Raw genomic sequence first — 27435 nt, 5'->3', positions numbered from 1 at the left:
AAAGTGGTAGTTAATGTATGGCATACCTTAAACCCCCATAAATACTTTATATAGATGGAGTATGTATTAAGCTTCCACTGTCAGTGTCACTTCCTAAAACAGTTCTTTCACCAAGTTACTACCCCAAGTGGAGGACCTGAAACAGTAGATTTCTCCACTTGGCTTCAAAATCTTCCCCATCCTATTGAGAGCAAAAGGTATCACTGCCATGTTCCTGGTAGTGTTACTCACAACAGCCAAAAGGGGTAAGTAACCCAAGTGTCCATCATGGTATATACATACAACGGACCACAGGGTGTCCCCAAAAAAGGTATACACACACTTTGAATAATTACAAAGTGCTTGCTGAAATACATTTTACTTTCAAAATTGAGCTATCAGCTGTTAAACGTGCATATACATTTTATTTTTTGGGACACCCTGTATTCTTCAGCCTTAAAATAAGGAAATTCTGACGCATGGCACAACGTGGATGAATATTAAAGACGTTATACCAGGTGAAAGACGTCTGTAGGATTCCACTCACACGAAGCACTGGAGCAGTCAAATTTATGGACAGAAAGTAGAACGGTGGTTGCCAGGAGCTGCGGAAAGGGGAATAGGTATAGAAATTCAGTTTTGTAAGAGGTGATGCTGCACCACACTGTAAATACCCTTAACTCGGCAGTACACTTAAGAATGGTTAAGACAGTCAACTTTATGCTGTTTATTTACACTTAGAATGTTTAGCCCCATCCCATTCACCAACCCTTCCCTTCCACCCTGCCCACGTGCACTCTGCCTGTCAGTGCGCGCTCGCCACCCGGCCGCTGCCCGCGGCCCTCCTTCTCCGGAAGGCTTTCTCCACACCTGTCCACTTTCAAAAGGCTGCTCGTGCCTTCGCCCTAAAGACTTCGTCTCTTCTAGAGTCCAGGAATCCAGTTCCCCGCGCCGTCCCAATTTCTACGGATCACGGCCTCTCCCTTTCTGCACTATACAGAGGCGCCTGCCCGCGGCCTCACTGTTGGAGCTTCGCCCCTCCCGCCACCACGCCGACGCCGAGGGTGGGCTTCACCCGCCCGCCGCCCGCACAGCCCCGCAGCGCCAGGGCTGCCGGCGCGCCCTCGACGCGCGGGGCTCCGGGGTGCGGGCGCAGCTCACACTCCTACGCGATCCCCACGGCGCGGTGTGTAACCGCAAGGTTTACAATGTTAAAATGCCGGCGGGCGCCGGGTCTTCACGAGGCAAAAATGTGGGTCGTCAGGGTCCTTCAGTGCAGCCTTATAACCCGCGCTACGCTCTGGCCTCTGAAGCACTTTCCCGCACAGTGCCACCAGAGCTGCGGCGTCGGAGACGCTCCGGTGGAAAGAGCTCGTTCCAAGTCTCCCAGGCCTCCACCCGGCAGGCCTCGCTCCAGAAAGGTCAGAGAACCGTTACGACGTTGTGCTTCCGGCGCAGGGGCCGGCGCCTACTCAGGAGGGGAAAGGGCCGCCCGGTACGGAGAGCCGCAGGGAGCAATCTCCTCCGTCCCGGGCGCCCGCCGGCGGGCCAGCTGCGCGTCAGCCGGACGTGAGACGGCCGTTTCCCTCAGGTATTCGTCTGCAGGCGGGCGGCTTCTACACCGGTTTCTCCTGAGCTCTACTCGCCACACTCCCTGCTCCCCGGTGCCCTCCTGCCCGGCCGCTCAGGTGACCCTCCCCGTCTAGCCCGAGTTTTGTTGCAAGTTCCCAAGGGGCCCAACAGCCCCCGCGCCGCGACCCCCTCAGAGAGCCTTGACGCTACGGGTCCCCGTCAGGGTCAGCCGCCGTCCTCGAGGAGGGAGCGCTCCTGGAATTCGCGGCTCCCGACGCCTGCGCGGGGCGTGACCATAGAGAAGCAGCCGCCTCTCTGGTCTCGGTTTACACTCTCTATGGTCCAGCGGGGTCGGTGGCGGTAAGGGGAAAAAAGGGAGAGCGCCCTGCGCAGGCGCGCTCGGCTTTTTTTTTTTTTTTTTTTTTTTTTTTTAATCCCCGCACCAAGCACTTAACCTCATTAGGGTGGAGGAGAAGGCGTCGGCGATCTGGTGGGGCGGCGGCAACTCGGGCGAGTAACGCGGCGTAAGTATGCGGTCAGGGCGAGGAGCGGTGGACCCCAGCCCTCCGGGGCCCTGCCCCTCCCTCGGCGGAGGGCGCCGGGACCGGGTGGGGGCGAGGTCCAGCCTTGTCATCGGCTCTGGGGTGCACTCTGGGGGGAGGGGGCGGCCTGGGTGGGAGCGGGGCGCGGAGCGGGCTGGGAGGGAGGTTTTTCCTGCCCGGGTCGCGGGCCCCGGGCTGCTTTCAGGGGTGGGGGCGGCGGCTGTGAGGTCAGCCTCGCTTTGTGTGCCCCGTCTCCTTTCCTCTCCCAGACCCCACCCTGGCCAGAGCCGGCCGCGCGGGTGGGAGAGGCCGGCGGAGCCGAGTCGCGTTGGAAAAGCGCCGGAACTGCGAGGGGAGGGGCGCGGAGAGGAGCCCACCGCGGCCGGCCGGCGAGTGGTGGGTGCGGAGGGAGCCCCGGGCAGGGGCGCGGGGCGCGGGGCGCGGGCGGCGGCCGCGCTCGGCCGGGCAGACAAAAGCTAGCGCGCCGCCGGGAGGGATGCGGAGGGTCCCGCGGTCCCCGGGCCCCGCAGAGCCGCCGCCGGGAGCTGGGCAGGCGGGCGAGCGCCGAGTTACGCCTTGTGCAGCCGCCTCAACTTGCCTTTGTTGTTCCCTGGTATTGGCAGAGGCGCTCTGACGAGGAGTGGGATCTTGCGCCTTAGCCTGGTTGGGTACAATGGAGCTAATCGAATTTTGCTTTCCATTCTCCGAACCCCTGGGTTGGTATGGGGTTTTGCAGAGTCTTAACTTACTATAGAATGTTTAAAAATAGTTGTTTTTTTCTAAAATTAAAACAAAAAATAGGGGGAGCCTTAAAAGCATGTTTTGTTGCATGTGGGTGAGTTCCTCTGTGTTGGGTTCGTTCATTAAACACTGACCATTCGCAGAGCCCGTGAGCTCTTTATACACAATACTTTAATTTGTAGATGTGGCAATGAGAGCTTCAGATTCTCTAGTCCTTTGGGAGGCAGTGGTGCAGAAGCGTCAGAGGGAGAAACAGTTGCCTGCTGCCATGTGCTTGCACCGTCTGCCGGTGCCACAGTCTGGTATAAGTTCTGGCTTTAAAAGTTGTTTCTATTACTATCACTGTTGTTATTTGTGACATACATTGAGCACTTGGTATGAGGAATCCTGGACAGTGGGCCCCTTTTGCTCATCAAGGGAGTGGGAGAGTAGTAATTGATGCACACAGACCATATAAATAAAAATAACACCATGATGTCCCAGAGTTTCTCCATATTATTTATCTTCTCCATTTGCTAGGAAAGATTTAAATTTTGGTGAGCAGTTTGCTTATTTATCTTTGTAAACTTGTGTAATTACCTTTTTTTTTTTAGCAATTGTTATTCAAATCTTCCTTTCTGTAATTCATAGTTTATCAGCTAACATGTAGCATTGTTTTAGATTTTTAAAGTTTTAATCTTTGTTGAGGAGTTTTGAACCATAGTTTTATATTCTCTCAACTAAGTCAGAAATCCTTTGAATAGACTGTTGGTGGTGAAGGTGTCAAATACTGTATCTTCATGTTATAATCTAAGTGGTAAATAAAGAAAAAGCCTTTGCTAAACTTACATTTTAGTGTTAGAACTGACAACCCAGGTCTCCTAGTTTGTCAGGATTTTGGCTACAGAGTCAACTGTGAAAGAACAAAAATCTGAAACTTGGTGTGTTGTGCTTCAGTAACTACTGTGATAGAATCTCTTCAGTGTAGTTCAGATGATGGGAACTTGCTTTTTATAGAGCAAGATTTCAGATCCTTAAAATAGTTCGACAGGGATGCTGAGAAATGATTGGCTAGAAGAACATTAAGTTTATTGTTCACATGTGTTATATTTTGTTCACTGGTTTTGGATTTAGATATTTTGCTTCAGTCTTTTGTTAATTCTATTTTCTTTCTGTTTTAAAAAAATATGTTTTTATTGATTTCAGAGAGAGGAAGAGAGAGGGAGAGAGATAAAAACATCAGTGATGAGAGAGAATCATTGATCGGTTGCCTCCTGCATGTCCCCTACTGGGGATGGAGCTGGAAACCCGGGCATGTGCCCTGACCAGGAATCGAATGGCGTCCTCTGGTTCATGGGTCGATGCTCAACCACTGAACCACACTGGCCCGGCTGTTAATTCCATTTTCTTAAGTGACTCAGTCTCATGAGTGAGATAGTTTATTATATCTGAGACTTAAATTTGTTTTTTGAGACTCCATATAGTCTTAACAGTCTTCTACTTAAAGTCATAGTTTTTAGATAATACATTTTATTTTGTGGTACTGTTAGTAAATATTATAACCGTTGAAGGGATTATAAATATTAGACTTAGAACTGAGTTATTAAAACTGTCAGTTTATTTTAATAACTTCAAGTCTGGTTGTCATATTGAATAGTGGAAAGAGGAGACAGTAGTGGAAAGTAACAGATGTTTAAAAACAGTCATCTAAAAGATTCCCTAGAAAACATGAGAAGGATCTATTCTTTAAAAAAAAAACAACAAAAAAACTAAGTGAAGAAAAAACCATTGATGAAATAGTTTTTGGTTTGTAAAATGTAATTTAAGAAATTAATTTAACTTTTTTTACCCAGTGCAATCAGGGTAACATCCATAAGATGTATGTGTCACTAAATGATCTCTAAAGGCCGTATCCTTCACTCCAGAATTTACTGATTATTTCACCACCCCAGGGTTTCTCTTCTTTATGCTCAGATCGTTACTGCCATAGTGAATGCTTTACCTCCCCAGATTCTATGGCAGTACTGAGATTCTGTGGCAGTCCCAGTCTACATTTCCTCGTGGATTTCCTAAAGACCTAGCTCAAATGGCAACATTTATTCCTCTACATTTTGGTTGTCTTTCTTCCTTTTTTTGCCTGGAAGTTGCCGCTCCTTGCTGTTTCTTATGGTATGTATTTATGCCCCCCTTCTTGGAAGATCACTCCCATGCATTTACTCTTGTTTGGAACCTTGAGGGCCCTCCGAGTTTGTAGAACACTTTGTGCTATCCTCTTTTGCCTACTTACTCTTGGGGCTCGTGTAACTAGTCACTGTATAATGTGTGAAAGAATAAATCAGTAACTTAGAATAACAGAACTTGAGCCTTGGAAAAGTTCTTAGAGGTCCCGGTAGTCCAATATCCTACCTTCTGTCTACTATAGTCTGATCATCAGCTCAAACTACAGACATACTTCAGTTACTGGACAGGTCTTGGTTGCTAGAAAGGTATTTAGACTGTACCACAGTCTCCCCGTCTTATTGATTTTAGTCATACCCCCTGAAGCAAAATAAGTTAATAAGTCTGTTTCTTCTCCACATAATAGCTTTTTCATTTCCTAGATGGTCATTAGACCTTCTCTAGATTTTTTTTTTTTAAATACCTTTATTGATTTCAGAGAGAGGAAGGTAGAGGGAGAGAGATAGAAACATCAGTGATGAGTCACTGATCGATCGGCTGCCTCCTGCATGCCCCCTACTGGGGATCTAACCCGAGACCCCAGCATGTGCCCTGACTGGGAATCAGACCCTGATCTCCTGGGTCATAGGTCGATGCTTAACTGCTGAGCCACGATGGCCTGGCAGGCCTTCACTAGATTTATTGATTAATTCATTTGTTAAACCCTTTCTTTAGTTAGGCACCAGGTACATGAGGGTACAGTTGAAGACATCCATGGCCCTCACACTTCAGAACTCACAGTCTAGGGCAGACACAAAATGTTAGGAATTGATGCCAGTTGTGCTGGAAGTATGTAAATCCTTCCTGGTTTAGTATGATTTCAGCATGCTTTCTTTAGGCAGTTCTGTCAGTGTCCTTTAAATGCAATATTTGAAATAAAACAATTTGATGTGACCTGACTAGCACCTACAGCTATTGTGTTAGGTTAGGGAACTGTATCAACCATTTTCAAACTTTGTGCAGTCTGGCTCTGCTACTTACTAGCTCTGTGCCATTGTGCCATGGGCTAGTTAAATCATCTCTTTGTATTTTAATATTTCCATCTATAAAATGAGGGTGAAGGGGGGATGGCCTTAATAGGAGTGCCTACTTTTAGGGTTGTAAGGATTAAATGTAAAAGTGCTAAGAGTAGTGACTGGCATATAATAAATGGATTAATACACAACATGTACAGTTGATACTAATAATAATGTAATACTAGTAGTGGTAATCAAATCACTAGAATCAGTTGGGGAGCTTGTTAAAATATAAATGGCCAGGCCTTATTTATTTATTCCTGTCTACCTAGAGATTTGGTCAGTTAAATACGAATGGAGCCTGGGCAGCCACAGTTTTAACAATTCCCAGGTGATTCTTAAAATCCCCAAAGTTTGAGAACCCTATACTCTATATTGTCAGTGATTGCATTGGCTTTTACAAATGTAAAAACTTACCAAGTAATAGGTGAATAGATCTTCCTAAAAGATTCGAATAAGTGCAGATAAAGCGAAATGCATGGCCCTAGATCCCAGGCCCCTCAGGAAACGTTATCCACTTATCAGTTAGGAACTTGCCCTTCTAAACGTTGTCACTCCTTTTTGAAGCTATGTAGAAATGAATGTCTTTGTAATAATGGCCAGATTTAAGGGAAAAAGTTTTTTCAGAGTACTTTTATATTCATAATCTTATTTGTTCCCTTCCAAGCCTGTGAGGTAAGTAGGGGAGATATCATTCTGTCAATTTACAGATGAGAAACCAAGACCTGCAAGTTATATCCCAGTACATGAGAGAGCCAGTTGAGAACTGAGCCTTCTATTTCTCAGCTTAATGTTCTTTTCATGCGCACTGGCTCTTAGCTACCTAATTTTGTTGGCTTATATTGAAGTTGTGGTTCATGAAGTCCTCTCATCTTTTTGCCATGTGAATAGCTGCCAGACCAGATCTCCTCCTCTTTTAGTGTGTTTATACTTGCTTAAAAAAAAAAAAAGTGAAATCAAGGTTTAGTAGCTACATATATGTGTTAAGATTTATCTTTCTGTGGGGGGAAAAAAATCTAGAACTGGCCTTTTGGCCATCTGTTAGCCTGGCACGTTTCAGTGAGTTTATCTTTATTCAGGATAGCTGAGGTCAATGAGTCTACTTTCCACCTGCTTCTATAACTGTTGTTCAGTTAACTTGCCAAGCAGAATCAGTAAAATTTATTTATAGTCTTATTACAGTAATATAGTAATAATACCGAAAGTTCAGAGACCAGAGACGGAAAATCCACATGAGACCATTCTAACACAGCTATTATTTCTTAATGTATCACCCTTTGAGGCTGTCCACATGTCCATACTTTGTAGGAAGTAATTTTAGGTCTTGCATGTTTTATGAATAGTTTCCATGTAATGATGGTAGTATACATCATTTTAATATTTAATAGTTTTGTCATATTTGAATTGATATGGCAAATTTTGTTAAACTGGGATCTTTGACATGGAGGTATCTTTTATTTTTTTTTATATTACATATACTACAACAGTGACTGTCTTTTTGAATATAGTTTGTTTTGTGTGTTTCCTCTAGGATAAATTCAAAGTGGGATTATTGGGTGATTTTTGATGCACAATGCCTGACCCAAAAGTTGTACCAGGTAATTTTCCTAGCAATCTAAGGACATACCAGTTTCACAAAATTTTTACTGACTTCTGGTAATATAATTTAAGTATATTTTTTGTTATTGTGAGGAGTGTGGAATGTACATAATTTTTATTTTTCACTTCTTAATTTTTTATTAATTTTTTAAAAGAATGAGCAATAATGACAGACTTTTATATGAACCAACTATATGCAATTTGGTTTTGGTTTTTTCAGTCCTCATCCAAAGATATTTTTCCATTGCTTTTCAGAGGCAGTGGAAGGGAGGGAGGGAGAGAGCAACATCAGTGTGGGAGAGACACATTGATTGGTTGCTTCCTGCACTTGCCCCAACCAGGGCTGGGGATTGAGCATGCAAATAAGGGTACGTGCCCTTGGCTGGAATTGAACCCAGGACCCTTCAGTCCACAGGCTGATGCTCTAAACACTAAGCCAAACTGGCCAGGGCAGCTATCTATATTAATTTTTATTGGATATTCTGTGCAGGTGATACTTCCTTGGTTTCCATTCCTGTCCTGCTTTACCAAAGATACTGCATTTCTAGATAGATGTGGAAGAAAATGCATCCTTTGCTTTGTGTGGCAGACTGGTCTATTTGTCAATATCAGAATGTAAGCTAACATTTTTGTGGCCTACCTTCACGTGTTTTTTTAAACAGTTATGCTCAAGGGCCCTACCTGAAATACAGGGTGGAGCAAAAGTAGATCTTCAGTTGTTTATATGGAAAATAATGCAATAATTAATAAATAATAATACAAAAATAAACTTTTGTGTACTCACAACTGTAAACCTACTTTTGCTCCACTCTCTATTTAGTAATCAGAATGTCTGGTGGAGGAAGTGAGTTATCGGCTTTTTTAACAAGTTTCCCAGGTGATTCGGAGGCCACCAGAGTTTGTGTGCTGCTTCAGGCCTACCTTTAGCTAATTTTCTGCTCATTTTCTTCAGAGTGTGTTTCCTGTGAGTAGAGGCAAACTCTTTGAAGGGTAGCTCAGACACGCTAACAGAGGCCTGTTGTATCGAGAATGAATTGTGGAGCAGTGCCCTTCCCAATGTAGAGTAGCTGGGTTCATTCTAGAACAATAAGCCAGTCTTTCCGAGAGTAGTTGAACTGCATAAAAGCAGCTCCTTCTCTGAAGTCTTCTCCTGATGCTGTTGGCTGCTGTGTTATTGAAGTTCTGGTAAGTCCTGCTGTTCAACGTCAGGATGGCACCATAGACCTATTGTTACGACAGCAATAGCCATCATAGACTGAACACCCAACATTTACCAGGCATAGCTTGAGTGCTATAGGTATACTTTTGCCAATTCTTCTAGGAACGTTCAAAGGCAGATGCTGTTTTACTTTATGAGGGGAAGCTGAGGCTTAGAGAAGTTGAATAATTTGGTCATGGTCACACAGTTGCAAAGTAGACAGAGTTTGGCGTTCAGATTCTTCAGCTTCCTTTTCATTTATCTTTTTTTGCCCAGCATGAAAGGTCAGTGGGCTGCCTTGGGAGAAAGATTGTTCCCAGCATCCAGCAGCAACTGGAGGAAGAACGTAGAGATGCATGTTTCTCACTAGGGTTCCCATGAGTGTTAGATCAGGTGACGCACAGACCTTGCTAAACCTAAGTCCCTGATTTGAAATCTACCCTTGGATAATCCAAATCACTAAAGGCCTGATGTAAACTTTTTTATTTTTAATTTAATAGTTTATTGTAAAATATAACAAAATGTGCAGTTTACGCCATATTTAAGTATACAATTCAGTGGCATTGAGTATATTCACACTGTTGTGCAACCGTCACAACAATCTACTTCGAAATCTTTTCCATCACTCCAAACAGAAACGTAACTATTAAGCAATAAGTCCCCATTCGTTCCTCTCCCTCAGCCACTGGTAGCTTCTGATCTGCTTTCTGTCTCTGAATTTGCCTATTCTAGATATTTCATATAAGTGGAATCATATAATATCCTTTTGCCACTGGTTTATTTTTTTCACTTAACATAATATTTTCAAGGTTCATGTTGTAGAATGTATCAGAATGTTACTCCTTTTTAATTGCTGAATAATATTCCTTTGTATGGATATACTATATTTTGTTAGTCCATCTGTTGATGGATATTGGAATATTTCCACTTTTTTACTGTTGTGAACAGTGCTGTGACGTACATTGGTTTACAAGTTTGTGTTTGAGTCTGTTTTCAATTCTTTTGGGTATATACCTAGGGGTAGACTTACTAGGTTGGGTAGTAATTCGTTGTTCAGCTTTTTGAGAAGCTGCCAAACTTTCCCACAGTGGCTGTATCATTTTATACCCAGCAACAACATATGGTTTCAGTTTCTGCACATTGTTGCCAACACTTGTTATTTTCTCTCTCTCTCTCTTTCTTTAAATTTAAAGCCATCCTAGTAGGTATGAAGTAGTATCTCATTGTGGTTTTGATTTGCATTACCCTAATGACTAAGTTGTTGAGCATCTTTTCATGTGTTTATTGGCCATTTGTATATCTTATTTAGAGAACTATCTGTTCAAGTTCTTTGCCCATTTTTAAATTGGACTGTGTGTCTTTGTTGTTGAGTTTTACAAGTTCTTAAATTTTCTGGATATTAAAGTCTTAACAGATACATGGTTTGCAAATACTTTGTTCCATTCTGTAGGTTGTCTTTTCACTTTCTTGATAATGTCCTTTGATAAACAAAATTTTTTAATTTTGATGAAGTCCAACCCATGTCTAAGAATCTATTGCCAAATCCAGGGTCATAAAGATTTATTCCTGTGTTCTTCTTAGAGTTTTATTGGCTAGCTCTTACATTTAGGTTGTTGATCCATTTTGAGTTAATTTTTGTATATGGTGTGATGTTGGGATCCAACTTCATTGTTTTGCATGTGGATATCCCGTTATTCAGCACCATTTGTTGAAGACTGTTGTAAACTTTTTATTTACTTATTTTCTGTATCACTCACTGGCATTTATATTTTGCTTTGGGTTCTTGACTTTTCTACTTACCCTCGTCAGCAGTACCCCTCCTCTGCCCTGTCGTCTTTCTTTAAAGGAGAATACATGGATATTTTGAATTATTACAGCTTTGCTGTTTGACGTATGAGAGACACTAATAAATGTGAGTTTTTCTTTCATTTAATTTTGTGTTACTACTTTTAAGTTGTTTGTGTTCCCAAATAGATTACAAGGACCTTCAGGGCAGGGTGTGTATTATATTTGTTTTCCAATTTCCATCTCTCTCTTGTCCCCCCATCATTCTCCTGCCCAGTCTAGTACCATGCAAGTCATGTGCTTAACTTTTATTGACTAAATTGTGAAGCTAAAACATTATTTTGAGTTTGTACAATATACAATGTACAGATGATGTGTTATAGAATTGTACACCTGAAGCCTATGTAATTTTATTAAAAAAACAAAATATTATTTTGAGCTTGTGCAATGAATGTATATTATTTTTCTAACAAAAAATTAAAAATCATTAGAAAGTCTTTCTTTTGCCTAGAAATCCCAAATGTTAACTCGTGAAGAAATGTCTGATTTTTCTCTCTGGATCTGTATTGTCAGATTTTTTTCCGTCACACTTTAATGTTCAGTAGGGTCTAATGGTACTTGTCCTAAGCAATTGCCCTTGAGAGTCCATTTTGTAATCTACTGTCCGGATGTCTGTGAAGGGAAGGCTCAGCTTGAAGGCTAGCCTTTGGTGTTTCATTTTCCAGGTTTTACTTCTATGTAGGTATTTCTTAATATCTTGTTTTATAAACACTTTTATTATATGATATACTAGTTATCCATTCATTGCTTATTTTAGTAGATCATTGGTAATAGTAAAAACAAAGAAATATTATTTTATTTTCTAGTTCCAAGTAACATAACAATATCAGGCCAGAGCAAATCCAGTATTTCATTTTGAAAGACCTAGATACTATTATTAGTCCTCACATTGGGGAAAATGACAAAAGGACCTGAGTTAAAAATCTTGAAGAACTTTATAAGATACTGATATTCATCTTTCAAGGAAAATGTTCTGCCTAATGCTGATTGAATTTATCTACTGGTAGTGATTGGCCTGCCAAGTAGATTTCCTGTGGCTTTGACTGTATTTTAATGGAACATGATAGAAAAGCTTTTCATTTTCTCATTTTTTTCAGACTTGGAGTAGATTTGTAAGCTTTTCAAAGGAACATTTGTTTGGACACAGTAACAGTATTTAGATAAATTATATAGTAATGATTTTTAAGGAATCATGAAAGAATGACTAAGCTCTGGAAGGCAAGGAACACCTCATAGTCATTTGATTGCTAGACCTCTTAGGGTAGAATGTGGTGAGTGGAAGGGATGGAGAAAGGCTGTACATAAAGTTAATAAGAAATGGACCCAAAACACAGAGCCTTTAAGAAAACTGCTGCCATTTAAATAAGAGTTATTTGAGAGTATATCCTGGGAAGACAGAAGAAGAAAGGGCTCCTAATCTGTGGGTGGGAGAGAGATGTGCCCCCTTTCTATTTTGACCTGAAGGATATAAGGCCCTGAACCATGTACACACTCAATTGGTTGGCCACACTCGGGTCTGTCTGTTGCCTTCTTTATGAGAGCTGTGTTGGCTGGGGACCTACCTTGTGAGCATGGGACAAGGAGCCGACTCTTGGCCCTTTTAATGCCATGGTCTAATTTTGTGAAGTAGCCACAGACAAGAGCCAAGAAAACACTACTTTTGCTGAGAGAAGGCTGTTTGAAACTAACATCTTGCAGAGAACCCTAGGTCTTGGCAAAATCAGGACTCATAAAAGTTTTCAGATCTTTACTTGAATCATCAGGTGATCAGTGATTTAATTTTGTGATTTTTGGCATGGGAGTTAGACATTGTTCTTTTGGGAAACTTGTTGCTATTGAGATTGCTCTGGATAGTGATGGCATTATATGTGTTATTGGCTGTAAATTTTTTTTTTAAAGATACCTAGTGGGGGGAGAAAGATACCTAAGGGCACTGACGGTGTGGTGCAATTGTTTGGAGTGTTCTCCCATATACAAAAAGGTTGTGTGTTTGATTCCCGGTCAGGGCACATAAGTAGGCTGTGGGTTCAGTCCCTGATCGGGATGTGTATAGGAGGCAATTGATTGATATTTCTCTCTCCCCTTCTCTCTCTCTCCCCCTCTTCCTCTCTCTAAACATGTCCTCGGGTGAGGATTGAAAAAAAAAGATACCTAGGGGATATTCCTATGTCCCTTTTTATTATGAGCAGGTTTGAATCTGTTGTTGTCGTATATGAAGATTCTTTTCTTCTAGTTTAAGCTACTTAGAAAGGAGAAGAGCTGTTAGTTAAATGCATTAATTTTTTTAAAATGTAAAATATTTTTGAACAGGTAATACATACACATGATTTAAATTTTAAGGTTTCCTCCTATTGTATCTGCCATCTACTCAGTTCCTTTTCCTGTAGACTCCAATGTTATTAATTACATGTATGAAAAAATGCATATATTATACATACCTATCTTACCCCTGCCCCATTTTTGAACAGGTGGTAGCCTATTACAGAGTACCCTGCATTTTACTTTTGTACTTACGGTATCTTGGAAATCATTTTATGTCAGTACTTAAAGCTTTCCTTGTTGTTGTTTTCAATGAAGAGTCTGGCTGAATAGTATGCCATTGTATGACATACCATAATTTACTTAGCCCTCTATTGAGGAACATTTAGTTTTTTTCTAGTCTTTTGCGCTTATAAACAATGCTACAAAGAATAATTCTATAATAATTTGTATTGCTCATGTATGAAAAAATAAATTCCCATAAGTTGGTAGTTTGGGTAAGAGTTATATGCCTTTAAAATTTTGAGAGATATTGCTAAATTATTCATCCTAGAGGTTTTAATAAAACCCAGCCTACAATATGAGAATCCTATAATTAATAAACTTAAAAATTTAGTGTTAACATTTTGGTAAACATTTTTTCATACTTTTTTAATTCATGAAGAATATAAGTGACTACTTTTATGAACAAAAATGGCATAAACATACTGTTTTCTAGTTAGCTTTTTTGACTAAATTGATTGTAGATATCTTTCCAGGTCTGTAAAGACATATTTTTACTATCATTCTTAATGACTGCAAGGTAAGCTATTTGGATGTACTGTAGTTTCTTTTCCAGTTCCTTGTTATTGAATATTTAGTGTTATTGTCACTAAAAAAATTTTCTGAACAGGTGCAAGGAACAACTTTATATATACATTGTAGCATACTTGAAAAATTATTTCCTTGGATAAATGTATAGATTTGGATTTGTTGGATTAAAAGATACTCTTAAAGGTTATTGATAGATGTTTCCAAATTGTTTTAGTTATGAAGTTTATTCTCATTAGAAGGGTATTAAAGTGTGTATTTCATTATATTCAATTACATTCTTTTTAAAAAATATGTATCTTTATTGATTTCAGAGAGAGGAAAGGAGAGGGAGAGAGAGATAGAAACATCAATGATGAGAGAGTCGTCATTGATCAGCTGCCTCCTGCACGCCCCCAACTAGGAATCGCGCCTACAACCTGGGCATGTGCCCTGGCTGGGAATCGAACCTCGATCTCCTGGATCCTAGGTCGATGCTTAACCGCTGAGCCACACCTGTCCAGGCTCAGTTGCATTCTTAAGCGATCTTTTTGTTTAAATGTATGACTAGAGTGAGGGTTAGGTCCTTTGTTATTAAAAAAAAAAACCATGTTAGTGTTGACGAATAAATGGACAGAAGCATATCGAGGCAGTCACGACTCAGTTTGGAAACTGAGCATCTGTATGCACAATTGTATAGCCTAACAGTTAAGGCACAGGTCTCTTTTTGTGCTTCTGTTTTGGAATTTTTTTCCTAAATCCATAAAGTAAGAATGTGAAGTGTCATTTTGGTAATAGCAGTCTTCTTTTATAGTTGATCTGAGAAATACAGCAGAATTTCCTGGCTGTTACGTGTACTGGTACAGATTTACTGTCTGCTTGAAAACAATTGAATGGGGGTGAGTGGTACAAGGATATGAACTCATCTTTTCAGTATTCTTCATCATTGCTCAGATGATGTTCTAAATTATTTCTCTCTGCCAGATCACTTGTATTGCATTGACAGGATTTGAAGCTAAACCTGGTAAGATCCAGTTTGGCAGTGAATGAATGAATCCCTTATCATTGAAGACTCTGTAACTGTGGAGGCTTTCCCAGTTATCTGATTCTGTGTCTTCAGTATGACTCTTTCTGGAGCAAGGTCTGGAAGCCAGGGAAATGATTTGAGGGTGAGAGACAGTAAGCAAAGCATGTGTTGTAATGCCACTGCACACCTCAGACAGTTGCCCACAGGTCCCCTTATATTTGTTCCACTATTGTTGTCTTTCCTTGCTCTCTGCTTACTAAGGAGTCTTCAGAAAAGTCAATAGTCTTACAGGAAAGCACCTTGATGGCGTATTGGAATAGATTATTCACTTGTCTTTTTCTCCCCAGTGAACCAGGAGCTCATTCAAGACCATGCCTGGCAGGTTGGCTGCTACATTAGGTATTCAGTGAAACTCAGGAAACTAGTTCATTGACAAGATCCTCTCCACATCATGTATCTTTTCACTTTTTCTTCTTTCATTTTGGAATGATTACAGATTCACAAGAAGTTGCAAAAATAGTACAGAGAGCCCTGGCTGGTTTGGCTCAGTGGTTAGAGCATCAGTCTGTGGACTGAAGGGCCCTGGGTTCGATTTTGGCCAAGGGCATGTGCTTCAGTTGTAGGCTTGATGTTTTTCTCTCCCTCTTCCCATCCCTCCCTCTCCCTTCCCTCTCCCTTCCCCCTCCCCTCCCCCTCCCCTCCCCTCCCCTCCCCTCCCCTCCCCTCCCCTCCCCTCCCCTCCCCTCCCCTCCCCTCCCCTCCCCTCCCTTTTTCTCCCTTCTACTCTCTCTGAAAAGCAATGGAAGAAATATCCTTGGGGTAGGATAAAAACAAAAATAGCTGAAGTGAAAGCCATATTTTAAACTGCTGTATTACTTCTTTATAGCTTCACTTTATTCAGTAACAGAAAAACTCTCTCTGCTTTTATATCCCGAGACGCCTTACACCTTCTGTCTTCACATTAAATAACCAGCACTTAATAGGGTTTTCTTTTTGTCAACTGGTTGTAACCTAGCTCCCTTGGGAAATTTGGGATGGTCATGTCAGCTGTCCTGCTATCAAGTGACATATCAAATGCTCTCCTTTATTCTTATTCACCTAAGTCTGGTGATTTCATGTTCTAGAAACCTCTTAGAAAATCTTTTCTGTGAATATAGACAGTCTTTTCTGCTTACCTTCTGACAGGTATCACTCTTAGAAACCAACTCTTAAAATGGTGCTAGAAACTTTTTTATTTTTAAAGGGAAGACCTGATTTATATATATAAATGAAATAAGTAGTCAGTATAAAAAGTGCGGGAAAACATGAAAAATTTAAGATTTAGATAATTATTTTTTTCCTTAAATGTGGTCTAGATGGTGACAAACTTTTATTTTTTATTTTTTAAAAGATTTTTTATTCTTTATTTTTGAGAGAGAGAGGAAGGGAGAGGAAGAGAGAGAGAGAAACATCAATGTGAGAATGAAACATCGATTGGCTGCCTCCTGCATGCCCCCCACTGGGGATTGAGCTCGTAACCTGGGCATGTGCCCCAACCAGGAATGGAACCAGCAACCTCTTGGTGTATGGTACGATGCCAAACCAACTGAGCCACACCGGCCGGGGCCAGACAAACACTTTTAAATCATTAAGGGACAGACATGCTATAGAACACTGCACTCAGTAGAGTACACATTGTTCTCAAGTGCCTGTGCAACATTCCCTAGGATAGATCATGCGTTATACCATAAAACAGGACTCAACAAATTTAAAAGGTTGGGAATTATACAAAGTATGTTCTTTGACCACAATTTAATGAAATTAGATATCAGTAACTGGGATATTTGGGAAACTTACAGATATGTGGAAATTAAACAATGTATTAAGCCACCAGTGGGTAAAGCGGAAATCACAAGAAAATTAGAAAATATTCTTAGGTGATTGGAAATGACAACGACCACCATACCATGGTGGTAAAGGTAGTTACTTTACTTAATCCCGCTTAAAAGTGGTAAAATAGTAAATCTTTGTGTGTTTTACACAATTAAATGAAAACTGCCACTCATTCAGTGTTCAACAATAAATGCTTATTGAGCACCTACTATGCTTCATGCAGGAAAAAAACCATACCATAACTTAGGGGAATTAGTAAAAACAGTGCTCAGGGAAATTTATAGGAGTAAACACTTATGTTAAAAAAGAAAGATCTTAAATCAATAACCATTTTAAGAAACTAGTAAGAAAAGAACAAACTAAACCAAAGGAGCAAGCAGGAGAAAGAAAATTAAAACTAGATGAGAAATAAATGACATAGAGAAAGTAGCAAAAATCAACAGACTAAAAATTGAAAAGATCAACAAAATTGACAAACCTTAACTTTGACCAAGAAAAACAGGAACAGGACTCAGATTAATACAATCAGGAATGAAAGAGGATTATAAGGTAATACTAGGAAGAATTATGACAACAAATTAGGTAACCTCAATGAAATTATGCATTCTTAGACACATTCCAGAAAGAAATAAGAAATCCAGGTAGACCAATAACAAGTAAAAAGATTAAATTAACAAAAAACACCCCACAAAGAAAAGCCCACGCTCAGATGACTTCACTGTTAGTGATTCTACCAAACCTACCAAATGCAAGTTCTTCACAATCTCTTTCAACATGAGGAGGAGGAAATGCTTCCCAGCTCATCCTCTGAGTTTATCCTTACTGTGTTTCCATAACCATACAAAGACATCACAAGCAAATTACAGATAGTATCCTTTATGAATATAGATGCAAAAAATTCTCAAAATACTAGCAAACTGAATCCAGCATCATATCAGGAATATACACTGATCAAGTAGGATTTATCCTAGGAACGCAAGCTTGATTTGATATCTGAAAATTCATGCAGTACACTATATTAATAGAATAAAAACCAAAAACCATATTCTCAATAGCTGTAGGAAAAGCATTGACAAAGTCCAGTATCATTATATGATAAAAATACTCAACACATTTGGAATAGAAGGAAACTTTCTCAGTGTGTTAGAGGCCATCTGTGAAAACCCACAACTCATGTCATACTTTGGTGATAAAAGAATGAATACATTCTTCCCAAGATCAGGAACGAGACAAGGATGTTCTTTTATGACACTTCTGTTAACATTAGACTGGAAGTTCTAACTAGGGCAGTTCAGGCAAGAAAAAGAAAAGGCATCCAGGTTGGAAAAGAGGTAAAACAGTCTATTTGCAGATGACATAATCTTGTATAGAGAATATCCTAAGGAATCCACTGTAAAGCTATTAGAGCTAGTAAATGCGGTCGGTAAAGTTGCAGGATATAAGATCAGCAAACAAAAATCACTTGTATTCTTATATACTTGCAATGAAAATGAAACGTAAGAAAACAGTTCCATTTATAATAGCATCAAAAAGAATGAAAAACTTGGAGTAAAATTAAGAAATGTAAAACTGTGAAACATTGTTGAAGGAAATTAAAGATCTAAGTAAATGGAAAGAGATCCTCTGTTGAGGGATTAGATAACCTAATATCGTTAAGGTTGCAGTACTTCCTGAATTGATCTACAGATTCAACACACTCATTAAAATTTCAGCTGTTTTGCAGAAATTGACAAGTTGATCTTAAGATTCAAATGGAAATACAAGGGGCTTTGAATAACCAAAACAATCTTGAGAAAGAGCAGACTTGGAGGACTTTCGTAACTTACTGCAAAGTTAGAGTAATCAAGATAGTCTGGTATAGGCATAAGGATAGATGTGGATCAGTGGTGTAGAATGGAAGTCCAGAAATAAACCCTTACATTTATAGTCAGTTGGTTATCAACAAGAGTGCAAAGACATTTCAGTGGGGAAAGAATAGTCTTCAACGATGGTGCTGGGACAAGTGGATGTCCATATGCAAAAGAATGAATTTTGGTACCCCCAATGTGGACACTGTCCTGGGGCATCCTCCTTCCCTTCTGTCGACTGCCCTGTACTTACTTGGCTCCTCTTTATTTATTGGGTAGGAGGAAGGGTGAGGGCATGGGCAGAAGAGACTTCTCCTATCCTGTGACCTGGAAGAGTCACAGTTACCATGATGAGTTCCTCTTCCCCTGTCTTGGGGGGTAGACTTAATAAAGAGAGAAACTGAGGGGAAAAGAATGAATTTGGATACTCCCCTCCCCAATATATGTAAATTAACTCAGAATTAATCATAGACCTAAATGTAAGATTTTTGATTTTTTGATTTTTGAGAAGTTTTATAAGAATTTTGAGCCCTGGCCAGTGTGGTTCAGTTGGTTGAGCGTCATCCCTTGCACAGAGAGGTTGCCGGTTCAATTCCTGGTGAGGGCGCATGCCTGGGTTGTGGGCTTGATCCCCAGTGGGGGGAATGTAGGAGGCAGCCAATCAATGTTTCTCTCTCCCTCTCCCTTCCTCTCTCTCCAAAATCAGTAAAAACAAGCAAAAAAAGAATTTATTTGAGCCAAATTGACTACATGCTAGGGAGCAAAATCTCAAATGCTCCCTAGACCTAAATGTAAGATCTGAAACTATAAAACTCTTAGAAGAAAACAGGTGTATTAAATCTTTATGACCTTGACTTAGGCAGTAGTTTGTTTACTTTTTAAAAAAAATATATATTGATTTCAGGGAGAGGAAAGGAGAGGGAGAGAGATAGAAACATCAGTGATGAGAGAGTCATTGATCGGCTGCCTCATGCAGCCGACTGGGGATTGAGCCCGCAACCCGGGCATGTGCCCTGACCCGGAATTGAACCCTGATCGCCTGGATCCTAGGTCGATGCTCAACCACTGAGCCATGCCCGGCTGGGCTACTTTTCTTTTTTATTGTGGTAAAATAGACAATGAGTTTTTAGGTATAACATCTAAAACAGAAGCTAAAAAAATAAATAGGACTTCATCAAAATGTCACCATCACAAAAATGAGAACACACTCCAAAGAGTGAGGGAAAGTATTTGCAAATCATATATCTGATAAAGGACTTTTATTCAGAATATGTAAAAACTTTCAATCAACAATAAAAAGAAAACTCAATTACAAAATAAGCAAAGGATTTGATTAAATATTTCTACAAAGATGTCCAAGTGGCCAAAAAGTTGATGAAATGAAGCTCAGCATTCTTAGTCATTAGGAAATGCAAATCAAAATCACATGTGAAGGTGCCACTTCACACTCAATAGGATGGCAATAATAAAAAAGATGGCCCTGGCCTGTGTGGCTCAGTTAGTTGGGCGTACTCCCATGCATCGAAAAGTTGCTGGTTCGATTCCTGGTCAGGGCACATACCCAGGAATTAAATAGTGGTAATGGTTGCACAACTTAGTGAATACAATAAGAAAAGCTGGATATATAAACTTCAAAAAAGTAAATTGTATCTCAATGAAATGTTACTGAAAAGTCATGTAAGGAGTTGTACAGGTTTAGTGATCTGTTTTTATTAGTCTGGTGAACAAATGAAAAAATGCTGTTTGGTTGGGACTTTAAAACTATAAGTAAAGTTTCCTGAAAAATAGAAGTATTGCTAGATGCAGCGGAAATTTAAATCTCCTCTTTCTAGAAGAGCCAAATGTATTGGTCACATCCTATCTGATGAGTCGTCTTGCCCTAATAAGCTGATCTCTGCTGAGGTCTCTTTGTCTTCATGTAAGACCTGTCCATGGAAAGCTGTAACTTATAATAAAAATATTATTGTCTCCTCTCTGGGCTAACTGCTTTGACACTATACAATTTGGTTTGCTGATGCTGACGTCAGTCTTGTGTACATGTTAAATATTTTTGCCTTGGGAAAAGAAAGGTCAGCAGTGAATAAAAAAATGAGATCTCTTTCTTTTCAGTTAGTTTGGTCTTAAAGTTTATGAATGAATAAAATTGACGATATTAAATAACTACTTTTCTATTTTAAGACTTAAAATCTTTATCTTTTTTATTTTACAAAATATGAAAAGAAAAAGTAGGAGAGAAGCTCTCATAAACCTATTACTCAGAGGCTATATGTTAATGTTTTACATACTCTTTGTGTTTTCCTATAATTTTTTTTATGTCTTTATTGATTTTTAGAGAGAGATGAAGACAGAGAGAGAAACATTGGTGTGAGAGAGAAACATTGATTGATTGTCTCCCGTACGCACCTCGACTGGGCATTGAATCTGCAACCTGGGCATATGCCCTCTCTGGGGAATTGAACGGTGACCTTTTGGTGCATGCATGGGACAGTGTTCATTCAACTTAGTCACACTGGCCAGGGCTCCTACAAATTTTTTCACATGTAATCTATGTTATATATATAATTTAATACAATTTCACATCCTCATTTGTTTAGTTAATTAACAGCTTTATTACAGGTTTTAAAAATTTTTTTTCAAATACACTTAAGCTTTATCATTTTTTTAAATTAAGTTAAAAAATATTTTGGTTTTTTAAATTTTAGTGGACAATTTTAATAGAAAAGTAAAGAGAACAGTAGCACAAACCCCATGTACCCACCACTGAGCTTCAGCAGTTCCGAATGCACGTCCATCCTCTCATCTGTGAGGAAGTTTTGAGGAGTAAAAGAAAGCTCTTATCCATTATTAAAACCTGCTGCAGGAGAAGAAAATAAAATTAAAACTATGTTCTACTTTTACAGTTCACATTTAGAAAAAAAAATCTAAAAATATCAGAAAGATTAAAAAAGTTCATTAAAATACTAGTGAAGGCAAGTATTAAATTGTTGGAATTGACTTATCCGGCACCTGTGCAGTATTTTCCCCTAATATTTTCTTTTCTTTTTTAAAAAAATATATCTTTATTGATTTCAGAGAGAGGAAAGGAGAGGGAGAGAGAGAGATAGAAACATCAATGATGAGAAAGTCATTGATCGAGCCCGCAACCCGGGCATGTGCCCTGACCAGGAATCGAACCCCGATCGCCTGGATCTTAGGTCGACGCTCAACCACTGAGCCACGCCTGGCCAGGCCCCCTATTATTTTCTTATTTGTACACTAAGGTGGAGGTGCTGTTATTTGTTTTTTTTAACCCTTATTTGTCTTTACCAGCTTGTAGTTTTTTTTCTTGTTTTTTAAATTTATTTTTCACTTATAGTTGACATGCAATATTATATTACTTTTAGATGGGCAACATGGTGGTTAGACACTGATATAGCTTATGAAGTGCTCACCCTGATCAGTCTAGTCCCTGTCTAACACCAAACACAGTTGTTTCAGTATTACTCACTATATCCCTATGCTGTACTTTACATCCCTGTGACTGTTTTTATAACTGGCAATTTGTATTTCATCCCTTCCCCCCTTTTTTTTATCAGCTTGTAGTTTGTCACAACATATTTTATGAAAGTATCTAATCCACTGCTGACATCTTCTTAGGCATTTAAGACCTTGTTTTGTAGGTTGTACACTATATTCCATAATACTGAAAGAGAGATTTTCCTCCATTATGAAATGGTAGTACCCGGTTTTTTAGTAATACTTTCCTATTTGTAATGATAAAAATAACATATGCATTATAGAAAAAAATTAGAAAATACAGAGAAGCACAAAGAAAAATCTGTAATCTTACCACCAGAAATTATCCAATGTTAATGATTTTTTTCTGTTTATATGACCTACCTTTTAATACAAGTGGTGAACTTTTTTTTTAATCCTTTTTTTTGCATTTACATTATAGTTTTTTATTGTCATGACTTCACTATAGTTAATTATTGTTCACACTAGGGTGAGTGAAGGGAGAAGTTTATATATGAATATATGTATTTTTTTTGACTATGAGGGAACGTTTATTAGTGCCGGGGACAGTAAAACAAGAAAGGCCTTAGCATAGGAGAAGCAACAGGAAAGCCTAGGCTGGGCTACCCTAGCCCTCTGGGAAGTCAGAGAAAAGGGGACCTGGGGACAGGTTGAGGGCATTAGCCTGAAATTAGCCTGGGATGAGCTGTCAATGCCCATTGCTCCCTTGGTTGCAAGTCTCCTGTGTCTCCTAGAGTTTAGGAGATGCCTGTGGGGGAAGAAGAGGGGAAAGGGAATGGCGGGGCCTGCTCCCCAGAGGGAGAGTGCATGCTGCATGGGTCCTTTGTCTTTAGGCTTTTATCTCTGTCTTCCAGGCAGGAATCTTAGAGGAGGTCTCAGGGGAGGGTTTCCGCAGAATATTTGTCAGCTTTCTAGGTGTGCTTCAGGGTTGTGGTCTCTCCTGAATGATGAGTGTCCTGGCATTGGGTCTTTAGTCATGGCAGCTGGTCCTGGCAAGCCCACCTGATTTTTGCTGCTTTTCTGGGTCTGAGGTGAAATACAACAGAGGCCTAGGTGTTAGTTCTAGGGAGGCGACCTGTATCTGCTGTAAATTGCTCTGTCACTTTGTTCAACTATCTGTCTCAGTTTCCCTATTCCACTTGTCTTGGCTGACTGGCCTGTCTCATTCCCCACTCAGAGGCTTCCATCCCTAAAATCTTCCTTAAAAGGGTGATGAGGGAGGATGGTTTGTCTTTAGTAACTGCTTCCTGCTGACTGTGGTCCCTACTTATATAGGGTATAGAAGTCTCTCCCTGCCTGATCTTGGGGACAAGGGAATGGGAACAGAGACTGGAACAGAGAGGCTGTTAGGTAATTCTTCCAAAGTAGGGATAGACTGGAATGGGGGAAATATTGTTAACTTTGAGTTTTCCCTCCTACTGCAAACTATTCTTGTGATCAACTGAAAAAACCCAGATTTAATGATCTTTCCAAGCTAAATAATAGTATTCCCACCCAGGCTCCTGATTCTTCAGTTCTGTTGACTTTTGCTGCTACATATGGACTGTTGGGTCTTGTCTCTGTTCCGTCTTTTTTGCTCTGTGCCTGACTGGTTATTTCCAGACTTTTTGAGCATAAGAACTCTTTTTAGTGTCTAGCATCACAGAGCTCTACATAAGTGGAATTCTTAGTATCCATTAATTGAGAAAAGTTACCAAACTAAAAATAAGAATTTAGAAATTCTTTTTACATGATCTTTGCATTTAAAAATTTGTAACTGCATATACATACATTTGCAAATATGGATATGAATACTTCACGAATAATGCTAGGAGTGTGTGTGGAATACTTCTTAGCTATCCTTTTAATAACTCTACCCTCTTACCCCACGGGTAGGGGTCAGAGATAATTGGCCTGGAGATACAAATCTGGATGTCATCAGTTTATAGGCAGTTTTTAAATTGATGGAAATGAATGATGATCACTTTGGAGTGAGCAAAGTGAGAAGAAAAGAGGCATTGAACTAAGCCCATCAGAGCTCTGGCAGAGGAGTGCATGTGGTTAAAGAAACTTGGTGCAGTCAGAGATGTAGCAGGAAGGTGTGGTGGTTTGTTTTTAGAGAAATCATAAATCTTTCAGAAGGAAGGGTTGGTCAGCTTTGAAATGCTGCTGAGAAGTGGAGTTAATGAAGTTCAGAAAAGTCTTCCTTAGATTTGCGAGCATGGGAGTCATTGGTGATTCTGACGGGAGCAGCTCCAGTAGAGCAGTGGCGTGGGAAGCCCTATGGCTGGGGCCGCTGGGGAACAGGAACTGCATCAGTGTGGTGAGTTGGTGTAGGCAGCTGTTTAAAGAAGGTTCACTGTTAATGGTGTCATTCATGAAAGGCATCTGGGCTCAAGAGAGGCCTTCTAAAGATGGGGATTTAGAGGAAGTTTATAAACTGCTGGGAATGAGCCAGTGGAGGAGAGCTTGCTGATGCCAGAGAGCAGACAATTGAAAAGTCAAATGTCTGAGGAAGAGAAGATGAGAGTGCTTTCCTGATACCACAGGAAAGAGAAAGATGCTGGTAGTTGTCCTGTTTTGGTGGTCGAAGACCTAAGTTGTCTGATATTGCCTAAGTTACAACCAAGTAGGTGGTTAGACTATCAGAGAGCTGATAGGATAGATGGGTGCTTGAGAAGATGGGAAAGTCACCTTGAAGGGCAAACAGACTTACTAGAGAACTTGAGTTGGAATGCTGGGTGTTGTGGAAAGCCTTTTTGAAGTTTGAGGTGTGTGTATGTGTGTCTGTGTTCTCTAGCCATGATCGACTGTTTTCTGCAGGCATGAGAAGGCAGCTGATTGTGTGTCAAGTTCATCAAGGCAGCTATTAGAGAGAAAATTGAGGTTTGTTTCAAGCTATTAACACCCCCATGGAATTTAATCCAGACTAAAAGGAAAGTGCAATTGGGAGGGAGTTTATGGAATTGAGGAGGTTGGGGCCCTGTGCTTGAACGAAAGAGCTAGAAGGATGGGCAGTTGTGGTGGGAACTGAGAGACAAGGAGAGGTCGCTGATGCCTGAGAGCAGGCAACTGAAAGATTAAAGGTCTGGGGAGGCAGAAAGGAGAGGGTGGTGTTGTCCACTTGGATGTTGTCCACTAAGGAAAGTGTACGTACATGGTGAAAGCCAGGGATGTACCTGCATGGATGCAGTTCCCCATTGACATTCCCTGCTGCATTTCCCCAGGCAGCGTTTTATATTCCTTTCTCTGCCATCTACACAGCACCTTCTGCAACCTTCTGGTTTAGGACTAGTCCTGATACTATTGCAACTGTTATGCATTTCTGTCTCTTCCTTTTTTCTAGACAATCACCTCCTCGAGGGCCTTGACCAAGTCTTACATTCTGTGACTTCTAGTAGTTAGCATGGCGTATACATAACTTGTCACATCCTAGGCACAGAGTAAATGTTCACTGAGTGTGTGCGTGAGCTTGAAAGTAATTGGGACTGTGGGAGGGAGGAGGAGAGGGAAAGAACTGAAGTAACAGGTAGAATAAGAACAGAGACTGCTGACAGGGCAAGGCAGTGCCTCTTTAAAATTTCAGACCATATTATAATTATAAAAATCATTACAATGCAAAAGTCTTATTGATAGAAACCTACCACTTTTGATTTAGTGTGAATAAATTCTGCTAATAAAGTATTATGCCTGTCTTTCTCCATATTTTCCAAGGAGATTTTTGGTGTAGTTATTAACTGGTACTGGTAATTTAAATTATATTTATTGATACTATGATATAGAATATTATTTTATTTAAGCTTCTTGGGTGCTTTACTTTTGATTAGGTTTCTTGTTTTTGTCAACCAATGGTCACTGGAGCCGATTCAGGGCCAGTAGGAATCCCCTATTTGGAGTGTGGCAAAGAGGGAAACTTTATTCAGTGCAAAACTTATTCAGCTCAATTTTAATATAGCATGGCTGTGAAAACAGCACGGTTGTGCAACAATTCTGTGTGAAACAGCATGGCTGTGAGGCAGCCCTGGGAACAGACCCCTCTCCAGCTAGGCAGCTCTGTTCTGCTCCATGCCTGTCTGTTGTGCTGGACTGCTCTGCTGTGCTCTGCTCCGCTCCGCTCTCAGGAGCACTCTAGGTAGGAGGGGCAGAGAGGGGCGTGGGCTGTCGGGCTGAGTGGGGCTGGCTTATGTAGACAGGCTGAATGATCCGTCTTCATGCACATGCACTCCCAATTGGTCAGAAGAGGGCCACTCTGCTTGGTTGGAGCTGGGAAGCTCCAGTTGGATGGGGAAAGCATCAGTCTTACTGGTTGAAATAGGATTCCAGGAACTCCTGTAAGGGCTGCCTCAGAGGCTGAAACAGTGCAGGCAGGCGGTTCAGTGCAGGCTTGTCTGTGAAGTGTATATTGTGTGAGGCCCCTGTGTAGAAGTGGCTGCTAAGCTCTATTTTTTTTTTTTTTTTAATTAGCCACTGGGAGCTCTTTTTAGTGGGGTCTTCTTTTTCAGGTTTCACATTTTTTAACCCCCTTCTTCTTATGCCCCAAGCACTACGTACAGCTCTTTAACATTTTCAGTTATTGACTGCCCATGCTTTGGACTTTCAATGAGGTGGTAGTATAGTGATATAGAATAGTGGAAAGAAGACAAACTTTGGGGACAGGTAGGTCTGGTTTTTCATTATTACCTGACAGTTATTAGCTTTAAATAAAAACGCTGGGCAGTTGTTGTTTTTAAAACCTTTCTGAGGTTTATTTCCGTATCTTCAGAGTAGGAGTGCTAATACCTATCTCACAGGTATCTCATTGTCTCTGCCTTACCACACTTCTTTGCTCACTCATTCACATGTTTCCATTTATCTTGTTTGCTTCTGCCCCCTCCCCCCATTAAGTGCCATTAACTAATGGCTGCACTTTCTACCCAAAAAAAAATTTTTTTTTTTTAATCCTCACCTGAGGATATTTTTTCCGTTGCTTTTCAGAGAGAGTGGAAGGAGAGACAGAGATAGAAACATCGATGTGAGAGAGACACATGGATTAGTCGCCTCCCACTCAGGTGCCAGCGGGGGCTGGGGATTGAGCCTGCAGCAGAGGTACGTGCCCTTGACTGGAATTGAACCTGGACCCTTCAGTCCTGGGGGCCTACACTAACCAGTGAGTCAAACCGACTAGGGCTCTATCCACATTTTAAGACAAAGTTCAAACTGCGTCTTATTTATATAGTTTTTACTTGGTCATTCCAGGCCTCCTTGATCCATTCCCTCTCTGATACTACCACAGTACTTAACCCCTTGTTTAGCAGGGGCAACATTCTTCCTGTGAAATCTAGTTGTGCACCCCGTGTTTGTGTTGAATTCTTATACCGACAAGCTTTTTGTATGTATATCTTGTTCTCTCCAAGTAAGTTGGAAGCACTTCCACGTTAAGTCTTAGAATATACTTATTTCTTTCGTATCTTCTTCAGTG

The 27435-nt window shown here is 40.5% G+C and overlaps 1 protein-coding gene across 8 annotated transcripts in view; it reads left to right on the top strand.

The window, feature by feature from the left end:
• Window positions 1–1488: 1488 nt before the first annotated feature.
• CLASP1 (cytoplasmic linker associated protein 1) overlaps window positions 1489–27435 on the top strand; it is a 267488-nt gene continuing 241541 nt past the window's right edge. For 4 of the 8 annotated variants that reach the window (XM_087819919.1, XM_087819918.1, XM_087819917.1 and 1 more), the window contains exon 1: window positions 1966–2075. The gene's annotated coding sequence lies outside the window, so the exon portion shown is untranslated. Of the gene's footprint in view, window positions 1571–1592; window positions 1668–1965; window positions 2076–2787; window positions 2810–7225; window positions 7645–27435 lie in introns of those variants that run through there. The other 4 variants (XM_087819914.1, XM_087819916.1, XM_087819915.1 and 1 more) reach the window with 4 other exon arrangements.

This window comes from Miniopterus natalensis, chromosome 8 (genome assembly GCF_054644295.1).
Source record: "Miniopterus natalensis isolate mMinNat1 chromosome 8, mMinNat1.hap1, whole genome shotgun sequence".
NCBI lineage: Eukaryota > Metazoa > Chordata > Mammalia > Chiroptera > Miniopteridae > Miniopterus > Miniopterus natalensis.
This window is presented reverse-complemented; position numbering and strand designations above follow the sequence as displayed.